This window comes from Lagopus muta, chromosome 2 (assembly GCF_023343835.1).
Source record: "Lagopus muta isolate bLagMut1 chromosome 2, bLagMut1 primary, whole genome shotgun sequence".
Taxonomy (NCBI): domain Eukaryota; kingdom Metazoa; phylum Chordata; class Aves; order Galliformes; family Phasianidae; genus Lagopus; species Lagopus muta.
Window position 1 is genome coordinate 106,812,566 of NC_064434.1, and position 21,534 is coordinate 106,834,099.

The following is a 21,534-nucleotide window of genomic DNA, read 5'->3' on the forward strand; positions in this document are numbered from 1 at the left end:
AGAGATGCAAGAGAAAAAGGTGATTTAAAATAATAACAGCAATAACAATTCATTCACAGACCTTCATTGTGCCAAGGCAGGCAGCAGGCAGCCATACAGTGCTGGCCATGCAGGACCTGCCTCTCTTCTCTGCAGTCTCAGCCCTGTGTGTTATGGCAGAATATTGCAGCAAACCACTAATTGCGTTTTGGGAGGCCACTGGCAAGGGTGGGTGCAATCTGAATGCTTGTGCTTGGTAGGAAGATCAAGGGCTTGGCAAGTTCAAATGCGTGCAGCGAGCGCTGCATCACCAACCTACGTGCCATAGGAATGCATGGATGAAAGGTGGGTGTTTAGGTCTTCTTCCCCACTGGTGTTGTATGTTAGTTAATGTGAAATGGAGTTATACAAAATCAATTTCAGCCATTTTCACCACTTTCTTAAACTTGCCTAGGTCACCTGTTGATGTAAGTGGAGCCAACGTTGATGAAGCCTGTCTATTTGAATCAGATTTGTATCAGATCTGAGGGATTTAATACTTCTGCCTGTATTTATGCTAAGCAGAAGTACTGTCCAAGGCAACCCTGCATAGTAGATGCTGCGTACTTGTAGGTTGTGCATCAGTATTTGCTGAAATTTTGCAGGTCTGTTGGTGATGGATCTTAGTGCCTGCTGTGCTACCAGCATCACGTTCTCTGCTTGGTTTCGTTCCTCTGATTCACTATCATTCAAGTACACTTTTGTTTCTAAGGAAAAACGTGTGGAGGCAGTTCTCTACAAGCAGTGGTCAGTGTGTGCCCAGGCTGCTGCTGCTGCAGTGTCCTGAACATTTTAAATGATTTATAGAAATGTGGAAGAATCTGAGACGGCATAAGGGACCTTAGCTTTCGTGTCTGCTTCTCACTGACAAACATTAACTACTTAGCAACATGAATCAGATCTTGGGAGGCTTATTTTAGAACCAGCTCCTGTTTCTTGTCTCCTGAGCACTGATTCAATTATAAGGAAAAGAGCAGTGTAAATAACTGATGGGCAGTGTATGTGCTCTGTGACTGAAGGTCCCCCCATAAACCTCAGGCTTGCTCTGCAAAGGCTTATGGGCAGGTTTGCTGTGCTCATGATCCTGCTGTGTCTGAGCCAAGCCTCCACCTGGGCTTCTGCATGCCATGCTGAGCCCTGCATGGCTGGTTCTGCCTTCAGAGCTGTTCTTCTGCTTAGAATAGGTGAGTTGGGAGAAACACGGGGGTTGGAAGGGATTTGTGGGGGATCCTTGAGCTCGACCCCATACTAAAGCAGGTTCCCTACAGCAGGTTGCACAGGAAAGTGCCCAGGCAGGTCTTGAATATCTCTGGAAGCTTTACACTGAGTAACTCATAATCTAGCACTGCAACAAAGTTAACTGTTTTGAATAGCTCAAGATGATGACCAGCTTTGTAAAAGTGAGCAAAATTGAAAAATATGTAAATAAAGGTGCTGCTACTTTCTTCTGAAGGGAAGAAACCCAGTTGCTTAGGCTTATGGGTGCTCTCGGCAGGGTTAAACTGTCTTCAACTTGCTTATGAACCATTTTTATGAAATTAATAGCAGATTGTAGTGGGAGGAAGGATGGAGAGCTGTGCTGTCTTTGTGAAAAAAAATCTGCCCAGCGATAAGGCTGTAGTTCCTACAGAGCTTCCAAAACATCCCTAGCTCTTGCTGATGCAGAATTTTCTGCTAATCTGTGCGTGGATATTTAAAAGCAAAGTATGGATGGGGGTCATTTTGTCTCAGTTAAAATACGTGTGGGTCTTGCCTGAGCCCCATTCTGTCTGCTCTGAGCTGGTGAGCCTTCAAAGAGCCTTGGTGGGGTGGGGGCTCTGCCAACCCTGTGTAGGGACACAGCTGCTGTGAGTGGCCCCACTTGCGTTGATGAAAGGGAAGAGCTGACAGCTGTGCCTTGGGCTCCGAGCATCACAGGCACAATTCATTCTGATAGGAGCTGTTGGTATCTAACGCCTGTGAAAATGAAGCTTCCAGTGTTATGCTGCAGGTGAGAGAGCTGCTCTGCTTTTGAGCCTCTGTACTGTCTGCTTCCCTTCTAATGAGGCACATGGAGAATTACAGGAACTGTTGCTTGGGGGGATAAAAGCGTTGCTTTGATATTTTCTGCTACTTGTGTTGATGAATGATGATGAGAATGATTTTTAACCCCTCAGATGAAACGGCTGATTTAATGGCTGTTCAGCTTTGGTGCTCTATGTGCAGCAGCTGTGTGGTTACTGCTCTCCATCCCCACGTTCTGGGTGCAGCAGCTCAGTGTGTACTGATGGTGAATGTGGTCCATAATGTTCATGGTCAGTGCCAGAAATGCTTATTCTAAGGGGTAATGAGCTTCAGGAAAAACAGCCTGTTTTAAATCACCATCCGTGCTCACTGTTGCTGCCATTTGTATCCACTTACAGTGCTAACTCAGGGTTTGAAAGTGCCCAGAAATGTGAGAGTGATTTTGAGTTCTGTTTACTTATTATTTTGCATAGAACATATGAAACTTTTGAATGGTATGCAGTTTGAATGCACGTGAAATCTTTGTAAATACCCAGCACAGCTCTCTTGTGTCTGCAGTTCATGGGTAGTTCAGCCACGGCAAAGTCAAGCAAGCACAAATCTCCTTGATGCTGGACTGCACCATCTGTCTAATCTATGTGTGTCAGAGATGGCTTGTTTGGGTCTTTTCTTCTACAGCCTGTTCTGGAGAGATTGCATTACAATCCCTAGTCGATGAGTATTTTCCCCTTGATGTTTGTAACTTAGATAACAAACACGTTTTTCTTGTTAGTTTTGTAAGGTGCGTTTGGTAAACAGGAATGTGGTAGTTGGTACAAACCTCTTGTGGTCATGGTTAACCAGGCTGCTTGTGCAGCTCCAGCACCTTTCCAGCAGTTGCTGAGGACGATGTTAATGTGGAGTAGCTGAATGGAGGAGTGCCAGCTCTATGGGGCACTGAGCACTGAATGTAGAGTGTAGGTTTGTCTGTCGCCTGGGGCTTGTTTCTGATCTGCTGCTAACCTGAGGAGGTTCTGTTCTGTTCATCCAGAACTTGACCTTGGTTGCTGGAATGTAGGAAATGAGCATTTGAATGGATTAGCTGTTTTGTTTCTGTTTCCTTTTAGCAGTTTGTGTGAGCTGTCCCTTCTAAATGCCACAGAAGTGCAAGTATTGCAGTATGACAGAAATAAACCCTGAGTTTTGCAGGTAACCTTTTCTTCTGACGTCTTTCTTTCCAAGAGCAAAACGGTGCAGTGACACAAGTCCTTATGGATCACAGAGGATGTAAATGTGGCTGCTGTTCTACTGGCAGCTCCTGCTGGGGGAGAGGGAGCTCCAAACCATGCCAGGCCATCTCCATGCACAGTGAGAGCTCACGTGTGGCTGCAGAAGTCCCGTCCAGTGGTGCTGTGGGAGAGATGCTCATGGTGGGCCGGTGCCTCGTGCATCAGCAGGCTGTGTTGGCAGCATTCCACCCTGCCAACCTAGTGTCAGCTGCCTGCGAGGCTCTGCACACCCAGGTCATTGTGTGCCAGTTCACTCCTGTGTCCTGTCAGCCTGAGTTTTCTCTCTGGGGCTGCTATTAAAGGCAGCAGGGGTACAGTCTGCGTTCATCATTACCCTCTCAAGAATACCAGATTACGGAGTTTTTCCTGAGTTGCCTTTTTGTCCTTGGCTTCCTTTTCCAATCTAAAAACACTACGTTTTTGTGCATTCACTTCCCTTACTGCAGTCTACCTCTCACCTCCTCCTCCAAGCACTGATTGGAAGTTTTTTTTCCCCTTTGTTTATTTATTTTTTATCTTTGCTTGCATATGCTTTACGCAGAGAGATTCCTGCTCTCCAGACAGCTGAGCCTGATGCACGATGCCATGCTGGAGGGAGAGCAAGCCGTCGTCGTTCAGAATTAAAATGGCTGAATCACTGCATGGTGAGGCACTGTGTTAAGATGGAGTCAAGCAAGCAGATCGCTCCACAAATGAGGGGGCAATTTTGCTGTTGCTGTTGAAGCTCGAAAGCCTCTTTCTGTACGTTGCGTTGACATCGATGCTGTCGTGAATAAGAGTGTTTTGTATAAAATTCCACTTCAGAGCTTCATTCTGTCCTGCCCGTGATATCAGGCGCTGTGCAAATGGAAACTAACAGCAGGATCCTTAGGGAAAAACAGGGTGAAGTAATGCTCGAAGGTCTGCTTTCACCTCTCAGTGTTTCACAGTGCATATTTTTTAATGGAGAGTATAATAATAAAAAACCTAGAATGGTGTAATCCTGAGGCTTATATTAAAGCTTCTTATCAGTGCATCATGCAATTCAAAACACTCCGTTCATATGTTCCTTTTGAGACCTGAGCCAATCCAGACATTTTCTGCTTTTATTATTCCGAATTAGGGTGCTTTAATTACGAGTGACCTGATTTGAATATGGACTTGGCTGATTTCATTTCAAGCATTGATTGCCACGCACTGGATGGGTCGCGTTTCTGTTCTGTGCCTCTCACAGCTGCTCTCCTCACTCCAATCTGAGACGTCACATCTCTCTTCTCCATGATGCTCAGGGAAAGAGCCTTCATGTGTGTGCTGGGAGAGGAGGGCTTTGCCCACTGTCGAGTCCGGAGTGCATGAGTGCATCCCATTGAGACTGTGCAGTGAGAAGGGCAGCCCAGGACCAGGCACAACCCACCAGGCCTCTGGAAGCCTTACAGCAGTGTTGCACCCCACTAATGAGCCGTTACGCTGCATTTTTTGTAATGAGGAGTGTTGGGCTTCTTCCAAGTGCATGCAAGCTACAATTGTAACAGGAAAACACAGCTGGCTGGGGAGCAGGGAGAGCCAGAACATTTGATCGTGAGTAATTGTTCCGCTTGAAAGATGTCAAATGACAATGGATGTCATTTGGAACAACTGATAGGGTGACTCTGTACCATGTTGGAATTTCTTCCAGTGGCAGTAACAGAACTGGTCCTGCTGCCTTTTTGGCTGGAGAGCCAGTGGCATTTCGGAAATCCTTCACAAATGACCTTTCCTGGGTTTTGTGGAACAAAGCTCAGGATTTCCCTGGAGAAATAATGCTTTTAGAGCCTGAAAAGAGCACAGAGGGAACATTCTCCTCCCAAGGCTTGTTTTTCAACCCAAGATGGCTTCTAGAGTGATGTGCAGGAGAAGGGAAAAGCAAGAGGAGAGCTGGAGAGCTGCCAGACCTTTAAAAAGACACTGCAGTAAACAGCAGTTAGGTAGAAAATGATCAGCACTTTGCGACTTGCTGTGGTTTTCTTTGGTTGGTTGGGTGTTGCTTTTTGGTGGTTAGTTTTTTTTTTTTGTTTGTTTGCAAATCTGCAGGTGTAAATCTTTGGTATTTGGGAATCTTGGTTTTTACTTTTAAAACAGAAATAAGGTTGCAGGCAGTACCATTTATCTGCAAGCTTTCCTTCGTGGCCGTGTCGCCCTGTCGTACTTAAGAGGCCCAGAGCAGAATGAGAAACACCTGCCTTTGTTATTTTTTGAACAATTACTGAGCCTGGCTCAGTGCTGCACTTTTGCAAGACAATTCATAAAAATGCATTTGTAGTGTCAACCTCTATGCAATGTCTTGTGTGACAAAGAGTTACTGGCTGGTTCTTTTACACTTGAATGTGATTTCTCATTGTACAGTGAGCTGTGATCTGGAATCATTTGCTGTCAGACTCTTCCTTCTGCTTTGTAGCTGGCCAGCTTCTACATATGCCTGCTGATGCCTTTGGGGGTTAGCATTTCAGGATATCTCCTTTGGGTATTATCCTTTCTCAAGAGTTAACGGTTAGTACACGTTGACATTATTTATGTTTCCCATTTTCATCCCCAAAAATGGTTTTGTGTTTGTCAAGTCCTAGGTAGGTCTTAAGCAAGGAGAACTAGTCTGTGGTTTCTTCTTCAGCCACTCACATTCATCTGAGAAGGCAGCGTGGGGGAGAAGCTGCTTATTATGGCTGAGCAAGCAGCACACATCACAGGCTGGTTGTATGTGAACTTCGCTAACGCTGATCATCTTAGATCTTTTGTCAGCATCCAGGGTGAGTGATAGAAAGCGAAGTGTGTCTCTTTCAGTACCTTCTACCCCTGTGGGAGTTGGGTCGTACGCTTCCATAACCCAAGACAACCAAATGCATCGATTTCTTCTAAAGTGCAGAGAAAAGGAGGAGGGTTTCCAGAGCAAGCCCTGAATGCAAGGAAAGTGAATAAAGAAACCATCTCTGTGGTGGAACTGAGTACTACTGGCAATAATGACCATGCTGTAAAATGGTCGTCCTTGGAGGCAGTTGGTCATATTCAAACCTGGTGTTAACAAACATCACACACACAGGCACAAGGACAACAATAACATCCAACCAACCACCACTGATAAATGCAATGCTGTTGTGCTTTGGCACTCCACGTTGGGATGCAGAGCGGGTTCTGGGGGCTCTTTGCTGATGTTGAGGGAAGCAGTACTATTTCTCCACAATTTAGAAAAGCAACAGAAGATTGCACTGCTTGCACACTTGGGAAAGAATCAAGCAGAACTGAACTAGCTGAGGATTTGAGGCCATTGGTCCATCTGGTGGAAAGAGCAGAAAGCAGCTTACTGAAAAGTATTCGAGGAATGGAGACAGTGTGCAGTGGAAGTGTTTCCTCACTTCATTTATTTATGAAGAAAGAAGGCAGAATGGGTGGTTGTTTTCTGAAGTGACAAACGTTGGCTTGCCCTTCATGGCAGAGCAATTCCTGATGTGCAATGGAGGAGGTTTTCTGGATTTCTTGTCATTTTTGAACCTCTCTTTTTGACATCTAGATTCTTGGGGGTGGAAAGTTTGGACAGATAATGCTTCATGGTCTCTTCTCCATAAGTAATGTAGAGATGGGTGGCAGTACATGGCGTTGGGACATCTGTCAGCAGCCAGTTGGTGAACAGGAACAAACCCTTGAGTCTTTCTGTCTGTGTAAAGAGAATTTTTAAAGTTTTTTTTTAACCAATAGCACAGTTGCAACTGATGGAGTCTATTTCGGAACTGTAGGGAGAAGCAGGAAAAAGTGTATCTCTTTGTTTTTCCAGCCCTTCAGATTTACTGGGTTCCATTTTTTTTGCTGGAGGGAACCAAGAATCTGAATCTTTGGTGAGGCCATGGCCTTCATGCAGTCTGAGATGTGTAAGGCACATTGTTGTAAAGGGTGAACTCGTTTCAGGAAGAGCTCATCTGTGGCTATGGGAAAGGTGAAGGGAAACATCACGTTATCGGTCTGTGCCAGCGCATGCTTGGGGCATGGAGGAGCAGGGCTGGGTGCTTCTTACTGGGCAGCACTGGGGCAGAAACATCAACCTCTGCATCCGCTGCTGTGCAGGCAGTCAGCCTTCTTTTGTGATTTATCCTCCTTTGTAAATTTGTGGAGAGCAGCCGAATGGATGGACCGCGTTACGCCATTTTGTGCCGATGGAAAGGCAGCGCTCATGATGTAGATTGAAACGGCAAAACCGTTACGGGTCAGTCATGGAAATGCCAGTAATTTTCTTGTGTTTTTCCTTTTGTTGTTATTTGCTGTTGGCTGCAGTGCTTTGCACCTTCCCAATGCTTTGTGGAATACGTTTAATGAAGCGAGGTTCAGAAGTCTGGCTGGGGTTGGGCGCCTGCTGCTTAACCTGAGCATTGGCCTTTGCATCTGTGCGTCCTGGAGAAGCAGCAGTCCCCAGGGATGTGGAGCAGATGTTGGTTGCCAGTAAATGGGGAAAAATTGGTGATAACAACGAGGCATTTTATTTAGCACAGAGATCTTGGGAGGAGGAGGCATTTAATCATGAATTCTAAATGCTGAAGGTTTAGGATGATGCATCTGGCTGAGTTTTGGGGAAATTAGATAAGAATGGGGTAGTCTGATTGCATTAGTTGCCAGATAGTGAAAGCAGCAACCAAAATCTTCTTTAAAAACGAAGTGACTCTAAAGTGGGTGCTGAAAAGTGAAGATTGTTAACAAGAGGAGGCAAATGGAGTTCAGAAATTATCAATTTTTGCACAAGGAATTCTAGAATATTCTTCAGGGGTAGGGCACATAGTTATTATATTAAAAACTCGGAATGCAAACAGGTGATGGAAGCAATATGTAAGACACTGCCCGGTGGGTAGAGCTTGTGAGGCTTTAACATCTGTACCCAATTATTTAGCTCCTCTGGATCTTTCTTTTTTATTTTTTTATTTTTTTGCTGCAGCACACATTTCCCACTCTGAACTAATAGTACATAATAATAAAACCTTGGGCGTTTGCCAGCACAAACAGGGCTCTGGCTAACTTCTGGAGTGCTGGTGGAAGTAGAGAAGCAATGCAGCTGTTGGGTTGGGTACGTGCCAGCTGAGGATCTATTTCCCAGACCAAAAAAAAAAAAAAAAAGCAAAAAACCCTCAGATCAGAGTGAAGTAACAATCAGATATTTTGCATGTTGTTGTTTCGTGCTGCTTTTTCTTCAGCATCTGCGGCTGCTCTGTGTTGCGAGCCTGGGGTTTGTAAGCAGGCATGGTGCTTTGCGCATGGTAGCTACTTGAAAGCGAGTGATTGCAGAAGAAATACAATGTTTTTGCTTTAGATATTTCCTGAGTACTTCAGGAGATGGGGGCTAGTGCGAGAGTGCTGCGTAGCGTGGCGTTGTTTCCCTGTGAGGTCAGCGGGAGGGACCACAATGCTCTCCAACCCAACGCTGTTATTTTTTTCTCTCGTTGCAAAGCGTTTTCCATTCCCTAGGTGCACAAAGCCAGCACAACCTCGGTGCGCACATGACGCGGTGCTTGCGGTGCCAGAAGGCTCTATAACAAAGCCCCAATAACGATGGTTAGACATTTTGAAACTGCAATAGTCGCTGTTGTGCTGTGTGTGCCTGCACTCCTCAGGGCGTTTGGAGCTCCACAGTGGCCCCAAGAGGAGTACCTCTGGCTCCAGGCACCTGTCAGAGCCCTGCTTTTGGTCTGCTGCCTTTTGCAGTTATTTATTATGCTTCCCTTGCACTGTTTGTAAGTAGTGGTACTGCCTTAAGGTTTTGGGGAAGTGTGTAGAGGTCCCAGCAGAGCAGCAGACACGGTGTGGGTGTTACGGGACTGCCAGCCCTTTGCACAGGGCGCCTGGTGCACCAGTGTGCAAGGCAGAGCTCTGTCAGCCACCTGTCACCAGCAACCTGGAAGGATTCGTTGCTGTGTCGTAGAAAATGATAAATGTCTCTGCCTGACACGAAACAACATATAGGGACCAGCTCTGCCCTCCTCAAAAAGGCAAACAAAACAAAACCCTTATCTGAAGCTGAAACATCAAAGAACCAAAATAACGACACAAGCTATTTAAGATACAACTTTTCTGGGCCGTTACTCCACATCCATCATCTTATTATTTCCCAGGGTTTTAAATTCTGGCCTCTGTGCTTTTTCCTCCCAGGATACATCTCAAATTGTTTGGTCACAAATGCCCTGAATAACAAATTGGCTTAATTTAGATGGCATTAAGGCTCTTTAACCCATTTCAAAGGGCAGGGATGCACTGGAGACCTCCAGGCATGCATTTCAATTAAGGCAATAAGGATATATATTTCTTTTCCTTGCCTGAAAACCCCGACAATTTTATCTATGCATCAGATAAAAGTTGAAGGGGAAAGGTTTCTGTTAGTCTTGTCGGGAGTTGGCCAGAAAAATGTGAAGAATGTAGAAAGGAATTAACAGCTGGTGTCCATTTAAAACTTCAGAGAGGGCAAACAGAGGCAGAACACTTGGCTTTACCTGCCATCTTCCTCTGGTTTGTGCCCGTGTGCTCCTCGAAGGTCAGCCGAGAAGTGAAGTGCACTGTGTGCATGTGGTGGCCTTAATTCTTCTGCCTGGGGGTGTAAGAGGGAGTGAGGTGCTTTGTTTCCCCCCTTTGGGAACCAGCACTTAAGCCACGTGTGGTTAAGTCCAGTGAGAAATATTGTTGGCCTGGGAGGGAGCTGTGCCTTCCACTATATAACCTGGTGCTCGACTTGTGGGGCTACTGACGTTTTTCCTTTTTACTGGAGAAGGATCATTCAGCAAATAGCTTTCAGCAGCGTTTCTGCTTTTGCATAGTTAAACTCATACATGTGCACAGAAGACCTCGACTCAAAGGGGGGGGGAGATGATTGCAGAGCTTTGAAATGAAGCCCTGTGCTCAGTGCTGTGACAGCTGCAGGCTCCGGGCTGTGCTGGCTGGGTTCTGTGCACAGCAGCGTTGCTGCCTCTGGTGAGGAGATACAGTCAGCCTGGCCTGCTCCCTCTCTGGCCAAACCTGAGGGCACCTGTCATCCCAGTGCCATGCTGGAGAAAACTCTGTTTTTTCAAAATCTGACTGGTTTGGTTTTACAAAGTGTTGGCATCCCAGAAGCAACACTGAGTGCTGTCAATCATAATCTCACCCACATAAAAATCGTCCCATTTCCTCAGTAATTCTGAGTAATTTACTGAGTAATTTACTTTCACTAGAAAATGAGAAGCTGTGACCCACGTGGTCCTGTAACAGGCTCCAGTGCTGCGCTGGCCCTGGCCAGTGAGAGGCAAAGCTTTGTGTGACCTTGACTGTGACTTGGGTTTCAACATCTGAAGGAAATGCTCTTTCTGGAGCTGCCTTTGAGCCTCCTCTGGGACCACCGTGCTGCCTGAAACTAGATTCTTTACTAGGCCAGTCCTTCATCCAGCCCCTGGGGTGATGAACAAAGCTTCATCTTTGGTTAAAGCAGAGCCAGCAGAACTAGGGAGGTCATGGGAGTGGGACCAAGTGCCAGGAGGTGGCCAGGCAGAAGTCACCATGGGACACCACCAGCTGCACTGTGATGATGCCAAGTCTCCTTTTTATAAGAGACTCAGGGTACTGGGCTGGGGTTGTCCTTTCATAAGTTGCTGCTGGAGCTTAGCGTGCTGCTGAAACCAGCTCTTATTCTAACTGCACTGCATGTTGTTGCCCTATGAAAAGCATTAGCAAATCTTTCCAGTCTCAGAATCTGTTTTTTGTTGTTGCTATTTGTTTGTTTGGTTTCTGCTAATTCAAAACCTGCTTACTGTGGAGCAGGTTATTTCTTCCAGGCTGGCCCTTTAAATTGCTTCCATGCTCTGCCTGCCCGGCTGTGAAATATCTCAAATAAACAAAGCCCAGAACAAAAGCCCACACAACAAAACATCCTCTTCTCCCTGGGCGTCTCCCTGGGTGCGGTTTCCCAGCTCTGCAGTTGGGAGACAGAGCCAGAAGAGCTCCATCTCATTCTTCCTGTCCTGGAAGCTGTCAGCAGCAGTCAGTCCCCTGCCCAGCCTCTCCTGGGAAGCAGGAGGCAGTTTGGATTTCTCCCCTTGGCTTAGAGCGATGGAGCCTTTCCCTGCCCTAAGATGAATGGCTCCAACCCAGGGGGCTTGTCAAGGTATACAACAGCATATCCTGAGGTTGCTGCCCATTTTTGTGTCCTTCCCTTTATGTGTTCAGCCTCCTGTGGCCAGGTGGGTGTCGCATCCTCCCTGGGGGACGCAAGCAGGCAGCGATCCCAGGGCTCCTACACATCTATGGGTTGAACATACAATGCTTGTGTTGAGCTGTGTGTTATGCCCTACTGCTCCCTGGACATGCATCCAAATCTAGAGCACCATAGTCTGGTGCTAATTTTTGGTTTTTTTTTCCAGCTTGATGGAATCATTATACCGCATCCTATTCTCATTTCATTCTTGTTCCTGAGACAATGTCTCAGGGCTTAAGGTGCTATTTTGATCAAAAAACGGTTTTTTGCTGTCCTCCTTTTTTGTTCCATGCATCTTAGCTACAGAATGTTCCAGTAGCTGGGCAGCAGCACTGGAAAATCACATTTTACCTTCTCTGTACAGGCACTCCTGGGTCTGCGCTCCTGACCTGCAGTCACCAAGTCAGCTATGCACATTTATTAACTGTCAAAGAAGTTGGAAGATATATCAGTAACAGAGTTAGGATGGGTGGGGTGGAGAACTGGAGAGGAAGAATAGAAGTACGAGAGAGCCAGCAGTTGGCAGGCTGAATCCTCAGGGCTGTTTACTTGGCAGCCCTCCCCCTGTAAGGAGGTCAGAGCCATCTCAGGTTGCAGAAAGAGGAATTTGCTCACGGATGTCATCGCGCTGATTGCTGCAGCCAGCTTCTGGTTAGCTCTTGCGTTCACACGTTCCGAAGGTAGGCTCGGTTGTCCTCTCATTGCAGACTTCTCTTATTACCAATTAATGTAATTCCTAGGCATTGCTTCTACATCATACCCTCTTGGTAGGAGCAAGAGATGAGGCAGAAACTTCCGGCTTTATGTTTTGGTCACAATGAACAACATCTCCAGTCCTTCTCCCCTGCCCAGCAATTTGACTGTTGCTGTCCTTAGTTAGGTTAAGATGCAAAGTTGTAACTGGTGGGCACAGGTATTCAATCACCATTATTTGATCAAGTGACCTGACTTTATTTCCCTAAGACTGTTTCCCTTTGGATTACAGGCTAGCCAGACCCTTGAGCTGCGCTGTTGCCATGATGCCCACCAGCAGCCTGGGTGGCTGGATACCACCTGGCACTGCCACTTTGCTGGAGCACTGGATCTGGAGAGCGGTCAAAACAAACAGTGATGTAGCTGAGGGCATTCAGGTTGTCTGGAGCTGCCTGCCAAGTTAGGGGTCATGGCTGGAGTCAAAATGTGAAGGCTTATCCACTGTTCTCCATTCACAGACGGTGATGCCTTCGTCCAAAGAAGAACCACCACAAGTCTGACAGGCTTCAGGAAGTGAGAGCGTCATCTTTTGTGTGTGGGCTTTTTTATTTAATTTAATTTTACTTTTTCTGACACAAAAGTGTCTTCCAAAGGTCAGGGCTCTGTTTCTTGTAAGCTCTGAGTCATGGGAGGGTAGAGACCAGAAAATGGGAGACTCTTTTCTGAGGGCAACAGTTTTTTCAATGGAACTCTAGTCTGGGTAAACAGTTGAAAAATACTGAACAGAACTCTGTTCAGTTCCAGCGAAGAAAAAGGTAAATATCACCATAGCCTATTGTCCTATATATTCACATTCTTTTGGTGAAGGTCAACCCACAGATCGCTCTAAAACACGCTAAATATTGTCCTTTAAAGTCTGTGACTTTGTAGCTTAGTGAGTAGAAGGAAGTTTCTTTGGAAGCTTCTTAACAGTGTTGCAACATGTCAGCTTTTATTTCTGCCAAATGGTGAGGCAAGATGTTCTGGGCACCCTCCACCAGATTTAAGATCCAGCAGAGTCATGCATGAATACTTTCTACTGTGTTGTTCAGAGATGCTTGAAAAATGTACCTTTGCTCTGCTTCATGATGAGGATGAGGGTCCTTGATGATGATGAGGAGGATGGAGAAGGGCTAAATGCAGAGGCTTTGAACAAAATCACAAGGCTGTTCAAAATCTGAATGCTCCTTTGAAATAAGGTCCCATCTCTGTGCCATGTTTCTGTAAGGATTTCCAACCAGGAATTCATAAATACGGAGACACAGATTTCAGAGTATATTTTTGCCTTCCTGCCCCCTCCATTGTCACTGTGAAACAACTGAATTATGCTTAAGCTGAAGTGTGTACCAGAATAAACATCTTGACAGTTAGAGTCTATGTAGTAAAGGGCTTTCTTGTAGTTCCAGAAGGGACCGAGCTGAGCTGGAGCCTTTCTGACTTCAACCTCCATTGATTTCATCTAGTTGACTGCATTCTCCTTACAAACACGAGCGTGGTATATATAATGAATGTGTCATTAATCCAGGCTGCTCCCTTGAACGCTGTTAACTGACTGCCGTCACTAGGCTTAACTGTGTGAGCTGTACCAGTGGCAGCTGCTGGCCTGCTGACAATCATGTGGGTATGCCAGCTGAGTTACCAGTAACCCCACAGGTCAGTGCCCACAGGTGCACAAACACATGCTGCTTGTGCTGTACAGCCCTCACAGCCCCGAGGACACCATTGCAGTCACTGTACAGAATACAGTCCCTATTTCTGCTATTCGTTGTTCACTTCTCAGTTTCAAAGGGACCAGCTGTATCTGCTTTTGGACTGTCAACCACCAGAGCACGTCTGCAAAGTTAGGCTAACCAATTTGGCAGATTTGTTTAAAATGTGTAAGCTCGACTTTGATTTTATTTCATGGGAGTATTTTCATTGAGCCTAGGTTTTTTAAAAGGTACCTTCTGAGTGGATGGTGTCTGGCCAGCTTATCTTACACAGCAATACATTATTTTCTCAAAACAGAGGTGAGAGGCTACTGCCTGGGATAGCCAAGATGACCAACAGTAGGTGCAGGAATGGAGGAGTGAAAGAAACTGTAGTGAGCGGATCCCCCGGGATGTTTTTCCAGCTAAGTCAATTGCATGGAAGAAGGGTGCTCCCAGATATTTGATAACAGGCTGCTTTTAACCCGCTTAGGAAACATTCTGAAGATGCTGAAAGTGATTTTTAAAGAAGGAGGTGTTGGTTTAAGACTGCACAGGTTGAAATCTGGGGATTTCTTTTTTGACTTCATTACAAGCAGGCAGTAGGATGGCAGTTCTAGGAAGTGCCCCGTTGATATTTTGTAAGTCAAGAGTTTTGGATGTTGAGTTGCGTTCCTTTTGGCCACATTGTGTGTTAAGTTGGTTTCTCAGATGGAGTGATGCTATGTGTAACCCATAGGCATCACCTGAGCAGCCATGGGCTGGCCCTAGCTAAACTGCATACCCTGTTACAGAATGACTCAATGGAATTTGGCTGTGGCTGGATTCATAGTGGCAGTGTTCAAGGAAAACAGTAGGTCCATGAAATAAAGGCAGAGCACTCTGTGTTTTGCTTGAAAACTGGCTAATGATGTTGCATTCTTTAGGCCTTGGAGTGGCATTCACATTATGTGGAGTTCTATTGACACGATCCTGATAGAAGTTAGGTGCCTCCATGTGTAACTCGATGCAAACCGCCGTCCTGTGCACGTATCTCTGTACATTTTCCTTTCAGCAGAGGTGAAAGATGGCTGGATACAAGTGTGCTGGTTATCAGAGCCTTCCCTGCTGCCTGCCCCAGCAGCCTGACAAGCTGTTCTACTTCTGCATTCCTCAGGTGATGAGGGGAAGAGGAAGGGCAGGCCCAAAAGGATTTGGTTCTCACCCCACCCTTAAGTTCTATGTGTGGTAATGCTCTCTATGGCCTGATTTTGCACTCCTCTTTACTAACTGCTTTCAAAAATCTGTCTCTCTCTACCTGAAAGGCCTCAGTTTTCTATCAGTTAATAATTCTAGAGTCTTCAGGAAAAACTGTTGAAATCCAGCTTTGCTGGGTAGTAGATAAGGATCTGGGTGAAGTTGTGTAGACTAGAACGTGGAGAGAATCAGACTAGAAAACTGCAGTGGTTTGTGCCTGAATTGAAAGTTGTCAAATACACATTTGGTTTTGGTCTATCAAATAAGTTTTGTTCCATGCTGGGCTGTGAGTGCTACATTTGCTGAAGCATTTGACATCTTTGTTCTGTGTGCTATACGTATCGATCACAGGTGCCACTGAAAACACCAGGGCTTCTGGTACACAGTAAACTGTAGTTTTGTTTACAAAGAGCAGTGTGAGCACCTCTTGAAGTGATTTTGATGCCTAAGTGATGAGTCCCAGTCTCCCAGCTAGAATGTTGCATCCTGGGGACTTCAGAGGAAAACTGAGAGCTTGCAAAACTCCCATCTGCCGGCTTTCAGATGACGGGTTATTTGAGATGTGGGAAGTCGACCTCACAGTGTGAAGGACAGGCTGCGTGATTTTAATGACCTTTTCCCCCTTTTCCAACCTGCATTGACAGCAGAGTCTTCAGTCTTGCTTTGTTTGTGCATTCCTGAAGTGTCTATGCCCTACACACTGATTGTGGCATTTGACTCCCCAGTAGCACAGCCTGTCCACCCTTTTCCTGTGACCTTTCAAGGGACTTTCAGCTCTCAGCCCCCGCATCCCAGAGCACGCGGGGCCAGAGGAGTCTGCACCAGTGAGAGGGTTGACTCGTAGCAAACAGGAAGGCAGAGACATAATTTGTGAAGAGCTTTTAGGCCGGAAAATGCAGAAACTCTGTGATTCTGTAAAAAAAAAAAAGATGAGATCAGGATCCAGACCTTGCATGTGAGAGAGGATGTTGCAGGTCAGGGGAATTAAAGCCTTACCATAGTAGTGCCTTTATTGTTTTACAGCTGGATTAGCAGTTGAAACAAGAAGCCCAAATGTCAGCAGTTGTGTTGTTAAACCACACTGTGAGGATGAGGTCTCTCTCCCTTGTGTACCACAGCTCACGTAACACCGAGCAGTTGTCTCAGGGCTGAGCCTGAGGACAGGATGGGAGGCAGCTCCTTCAGGTGTCAGGTTAAGGAACGAGTGGAATGGAGGCATGTGCTTTCCAGTCTTCCTGAAGTTTACGTTAAAAACCCTTCCAGTTCCATTGTTTGGTAAAGTTCTGGTTTCTGTTTTCTTTAATACTCGCAGCATTTGCGCTGTGGGGGTGTTTGGACTTGAATGCAATTCTGCACTCAGATAGGAGCTTCTCCTAATGTGTCCCTGCTGACTTGAGTAGTCCAGTTCTGTGGAAGTTAGTAATCTCACCCTGATGAGGAGACAAGATGTATCTGGATTCTGGAAACTTGGAAGGATTTCCAGATCTTCTAGTTCAAATATGAGATTCAAAATGACACGTTAGAAATATTTGCTGTCTATTGAGCTGCTGCTAGGAGAAAGCTGAGTATTACTCAGAATGAACATGAAGTCTAGTTACTTCTTAACTAGATTTTCTTCCTTTCTATAATAATAATAATAGGTACTCCAAGTGAATTTGTTGCTTAAGAGGTGGATTAATTGCCCTGGTGTGAGTCAGCAGTGGGAGAAAAGCAGTACAGGCTGGGGCTGGAAGCATCTGGAGGTGGAAGACCTGTAAAAGGGGTAATCAAATTAATTTCTGTGCTTGTCCAGCCTTAGTTTTCAAAACGTCCTACCAGAAAGGAGGCAGCTGGTGATGTTGATGTCTTTAGTTTACATACCTGGTATATAGGAAATGGGGATAAACCACTGTCATTTTTTACAGCAGTTGCTCTCATAGCCCCACGTAGCCTGGTAACCCCAAGATGCAGGTGTCTGTGTCCCCTTGTCAGCCCTTTCAGCCATTCAGTCGCAATGCAGTTTGTCAGGGAAACTGCAATAGGTTGAACTGTGAGTTAGCCAAGGGATACACTACTTACATAAGTAATGAGAGCATTTGGGATCGCTGTTCAAAATACGTTTTGTGTAATCATAACATCATAAAACCTCCTGACAATCTGTGAGGTAATAAGGGTAACGTGAAACTAACAGCAGCTTAGAACATTCAACAGGAGAATAGTAACTCTTGAAGGAATAATGTTTACTTTAAAGATAAATGCAACTATTAAGAAGTAATTCCAGATGTGTGGTTATGGCAGAATCTTAGTGATTAGTCTTAGCCCATATAGTGGATTACAGTTCTGCACTTGAAAGTAGCCAATGAATTTTTTAAAAATGAATTCATTCTTCAGATGGTCTGAATAAAACTATTTTGTATTATCTGAGAAACAAACAGAGCAGAATCTACTTTATTTATGAAAGTAAATACAGGAGGTCTGACCCTTGGCTATTGTCTTTGAAAACTATCTGAGAAAAAGCTTTTCTGGTAGCTGGTTCTTTCTTGAAGTCATTTATTCTTTTTTGAAGATAACGCCAAGCCTTGCACTCCCAAATTATGCAATCTATATTAAAGAATGCTTTGAAATGAAATGGTTTCATCTCTGTACTCTCATAAGATCATCTGGTGTTGTGTCAACTCAGCAGAAGGCAACAGTGTGTTATAGTTCAACAGTGAAGACAGAAGACTTCAGTTACAAAATCTTTTTGCATCATGACAGGTCTGTGCCGAGTGCTTTGGGCCTGGAGTAATTGCATGCTCCTTATTAGTTCACCTATCCCTGTAATTACCTGCTAAAGTTTCCAAGGCCTTGGTGCATACAGTGTGGTCACGTAGGTTTAGGAGGACATGGACAAAGTGGGAAATCCCAGTGCATATTTTCTGCTTTCGTGCTCTGTGTAGAGGCTGTTTAGAGTGTCTATCTGAATTGTAATGAAGCTGGGACCAGCCATTTCTGGAATGCCTGCTTATTTTTTGTCTTTGTATTCTGATGGTGGGTTGGTTTGGAGTCTTCCCTATTAAGACTGCTCAGGATATTGGCAGCTGAAAGTCTTGTTACATTTGATCTCCATAGAAAACACTGTTCCTTTATTAGGTTGGTGTTCCAACTTAAAGCCAGGCTGGGATTTTTAAATTACAGAAGTTGTAAGTAAGCTGGAGTGCAGGCTTTCTTCTGTCCACGTGCTTCCAGCCTGCAGTATGCATTCCATAATGATTTCCTACAAGGGTGTTAGTAGGTACTTTTCACATGAGTGGAGTGCTGCAGTAAGCTAATGGTAAACAATGCAGCCCCTCTTGCTTTGTGCTGACTGATCTCTGTTGAGATCATCAGGCAGTGGAAGTGTAACCAAATAAATTACAGCAGTTCAGTGCAAGTAACACGTCAGGCTTAAAAAACATATGGATACATATGAGTAATACATATATATGTTACATGGGCATAACTTTTCACCATATGTCTTTCAAGTGCAGAGCTAGTTTTGTGGTGTCAGATCACATATGAGGTTATTAATAGTGAACCTGGCTCCATCAAGAGCTCCAGAAAAAAGTTTTTCCCTGTAGGGCAGCTACAGACAGTGGCGGTGTTTCCATCTGTCAAATAGGCCATCCGTAACTTAAAAACAGAACTTGGTATTTCAGCTCAGCCCAACTGCAGGAGTTGCAGTTCAGCAGTGTGGAGGTTTCTGCCAGAGCTTGTGTTTGGCTCCTCATGCTGCTCCCTGAGGCACTGGGCCTTGGGCTGGACCACAGCTGCCACAGGACTCCTAAGAGGAACAGTTTTCGGCAGGAACTTAAGGCTGTGGTGGCACGTTATGTACTTGGCTTTACTTTGGAAGAATGCCTGGTGGTTTATTTCATTTAGAATTCAGTTGTGGTATCTTCCTCTCATCATTGAAGGGCTTTGCTGCAAGGTACTTATTTCTATCAGCGCACTGCATGTCTTCCACACCTCCTTGCTGTGGCTGTTTGTTCAGTTGGCATCTGAGAGAAGAGAGCTAGTGGAAACAGATATTACTTTTAATGTAACAGTTTTACAGGGCCAGCACAAAAATGCAAGTTTTCTAACCCTGTAGGTGTGGGTAACAGGCCCGTTTCGTGCTCAGTTTACCTTTATTAAGTTGGAAGGTAGACCTAAAGGCCATGTCGTCCAATTCCCTTGCACTGAGCAGGGACATCCACAGCTCTACCAGTGCTCAGAGCCCTGTCTGGCCTGACCTTGGCTGTCTGCAGGGATGGGGCACCTCCATCTCTTTGGGCAGCCTGTGCCACTGACTTTACTTCTGCCAGTGCCTTATTGTCAAAAACTTCTTCCTTATGCCCAGTCTAAATCTCCCCTCTTTTAGTTATAAACCATTTCCCCTTGTCCTGTCACACAAATCCCTCTGAAGACACTGTCCCCTTCCTTCTTACAGCCCCTTCAGATACTGAAGACCACTCTCAGGTCTCCAGGTCCTTCCATTCTCCAGGCTGCCCAGCCCAGCTCTCTCAGCCTGTTGGTGGCTTGCAGCATCTCTATTGAACTAGCACGTGGCTGCTCCCAGTTTTTAGGGCCACTGCTTTTATTTTTGTGATTTGAGCTGCTGCTTTTTCAGGGCACATCGCCTCCTCCGTCGAGTGATTATGGATGCAGACGGTTGGAAAGGCTGGGCCCGGCGCTACGAAACAGCCTGACTCTGCTCGTTGTTTATAGCAGGGTTACTGCACGGGTTTAATGGGAATTAACCCTGATTTCTGCCTGCGTGCAGGAATCAATGAGAGGCTTTTGTCCAAGCTGGAGGCTGGATCGGGATCAGCGCGCGAGCGCCGTGCAGAAAAACGCCTGGTGCCGGTGGGTCTCATCCCGTCCCCTTTCTCGCTCCATCCCTTTGTTTACGAGCGGCGGCCCAATCCCGTCGCAGCCGTTCAGCCCGCAAAGAGCCCGCGGTCACGGCTGTGCTGGAAGGTGTCGGGCCGGCAGGGGGCAGCACGTCGCCGCCTCCTCGGGCCGCCGCCCCTGGCTCCGCGCCCGCCTCTGCGGGGCCTCCGCAGCGCGCTCGGGCCGCCGCCACCTGCCGCCGCCGGGCGCGTCGGGGAGGGCGGGGCGGGGAGGGGGAAAGCGGCGCGGTCCGACATGGTGATGGCGCTGCGCGGGAAGCGCGAGGCCTGGCTCCGCGCTGAGGCGAAAGGTGCGGCGTCGGTGCAGCGCCGTGCCGTGACCCGCTGTTTGCGCGGCTACTTTAAACATCGCAGGGGCAACGGCGGGAGTGAGAGCAGAAGGAAAGAAACAGCTTAGCGGCCATTTATAGCATCCCTACTCTTCCCCTGGAGGAGGTGTTAGGCTGTCTTATACCTGCACTGCGGATGAGCACGTGCACATTCCAGTCAGAAAGCGGCGAGAGCGTGCCAGCACGGCCTGCTGCACGGAGCAGCTCGTGTGCGAGCTGTGCTGCTCGGGGGTCAGAGCCTGCTGTGTGTGTGACGGGCCGGCTGAGGTCGTGCATGCATTGCCAGGAGCAGACACACGGTGTGCGTGCAAGAAACGTTGCTTCAGGTCTGTGTTAAAAGGCTTCTGCTGGTCAAATGCTTATGCAGCTACAGTGACCCGAAAGGAGGCTGTGTGAGGCGGGGTCGGCCTCTGCTGGCAGGGAACGGCCATAGGACGAGAGGGGATGGCCTCACGTTGTGCCAGGGAGGTCCGGGTTGGCTGCTAGGAACAATTCCTTCTCCAGAAGTGATTCTGCACTGACACAGCTGCCCAGGGAGCGGTGGGGTCACCTGGAGGAGTCCCAGAGCCGTGGGATGTGGCACTGAGGGACGTGGATTGGATGATCCCAGTGGTGGGATTTTTTCCACCTTTTTGATTCTGTGATTCTTAAGCATTTAGGTATTTTTTTTCCCATCAGAATTTTCACCATTTTGTTAAATTATTGGGGTTTTCTTTGCACTTCAGGATTTTGTTAGCTGACTTGCCTGTGTGACCATATGCTTCAGCCAACAGTGATGGATCTATAAAAGACAGGCTGCTCTTGGAAATGGCGACTATGAAAGTGTCTTACTGCACCGTTCAGTGTATGTTCCACTTCCATTGTGTGGAGTCCAACATGACAGTTCTGCAAATGTCTGTGCATAGAATCACAGAATTATTGAAAGGGCCCCTTAAAAGCCATCTGCTCCAACTCCCCTGCGACGATCAGGGTCACCTACACCTCCATCAGTGCTCAGAGCCCCATCCAGCCTGATTTTGAATGTCTTCAAGGATGGGGCCTGCACAGCATCTCACAGAATCACAGAATCACCCGGGTTGGAAGGGACCCCAAGGATCATGTAGTTCCAACCCCCGATCAATAAGCAATAAGAACATTATGACTTACTTCCAGCATATGTTATCTAAA

General features: G+C 46.4%; 1 protein-coding gene across 2 annotated transcripts in view; it reads left to right on the forward strand.

The window, feature by feature from the left end:
* The window catches only part of SPTBN1 (spectrin beta, non-erythrocytic 1), a 122,479-nt gene that overhangs the window by 11,626 nt on the left and 89,319 nt on the right, over window positions 1–21,534 (forward strand). The gene's annotated exons all lie outside the window — the stretch shown is intronic.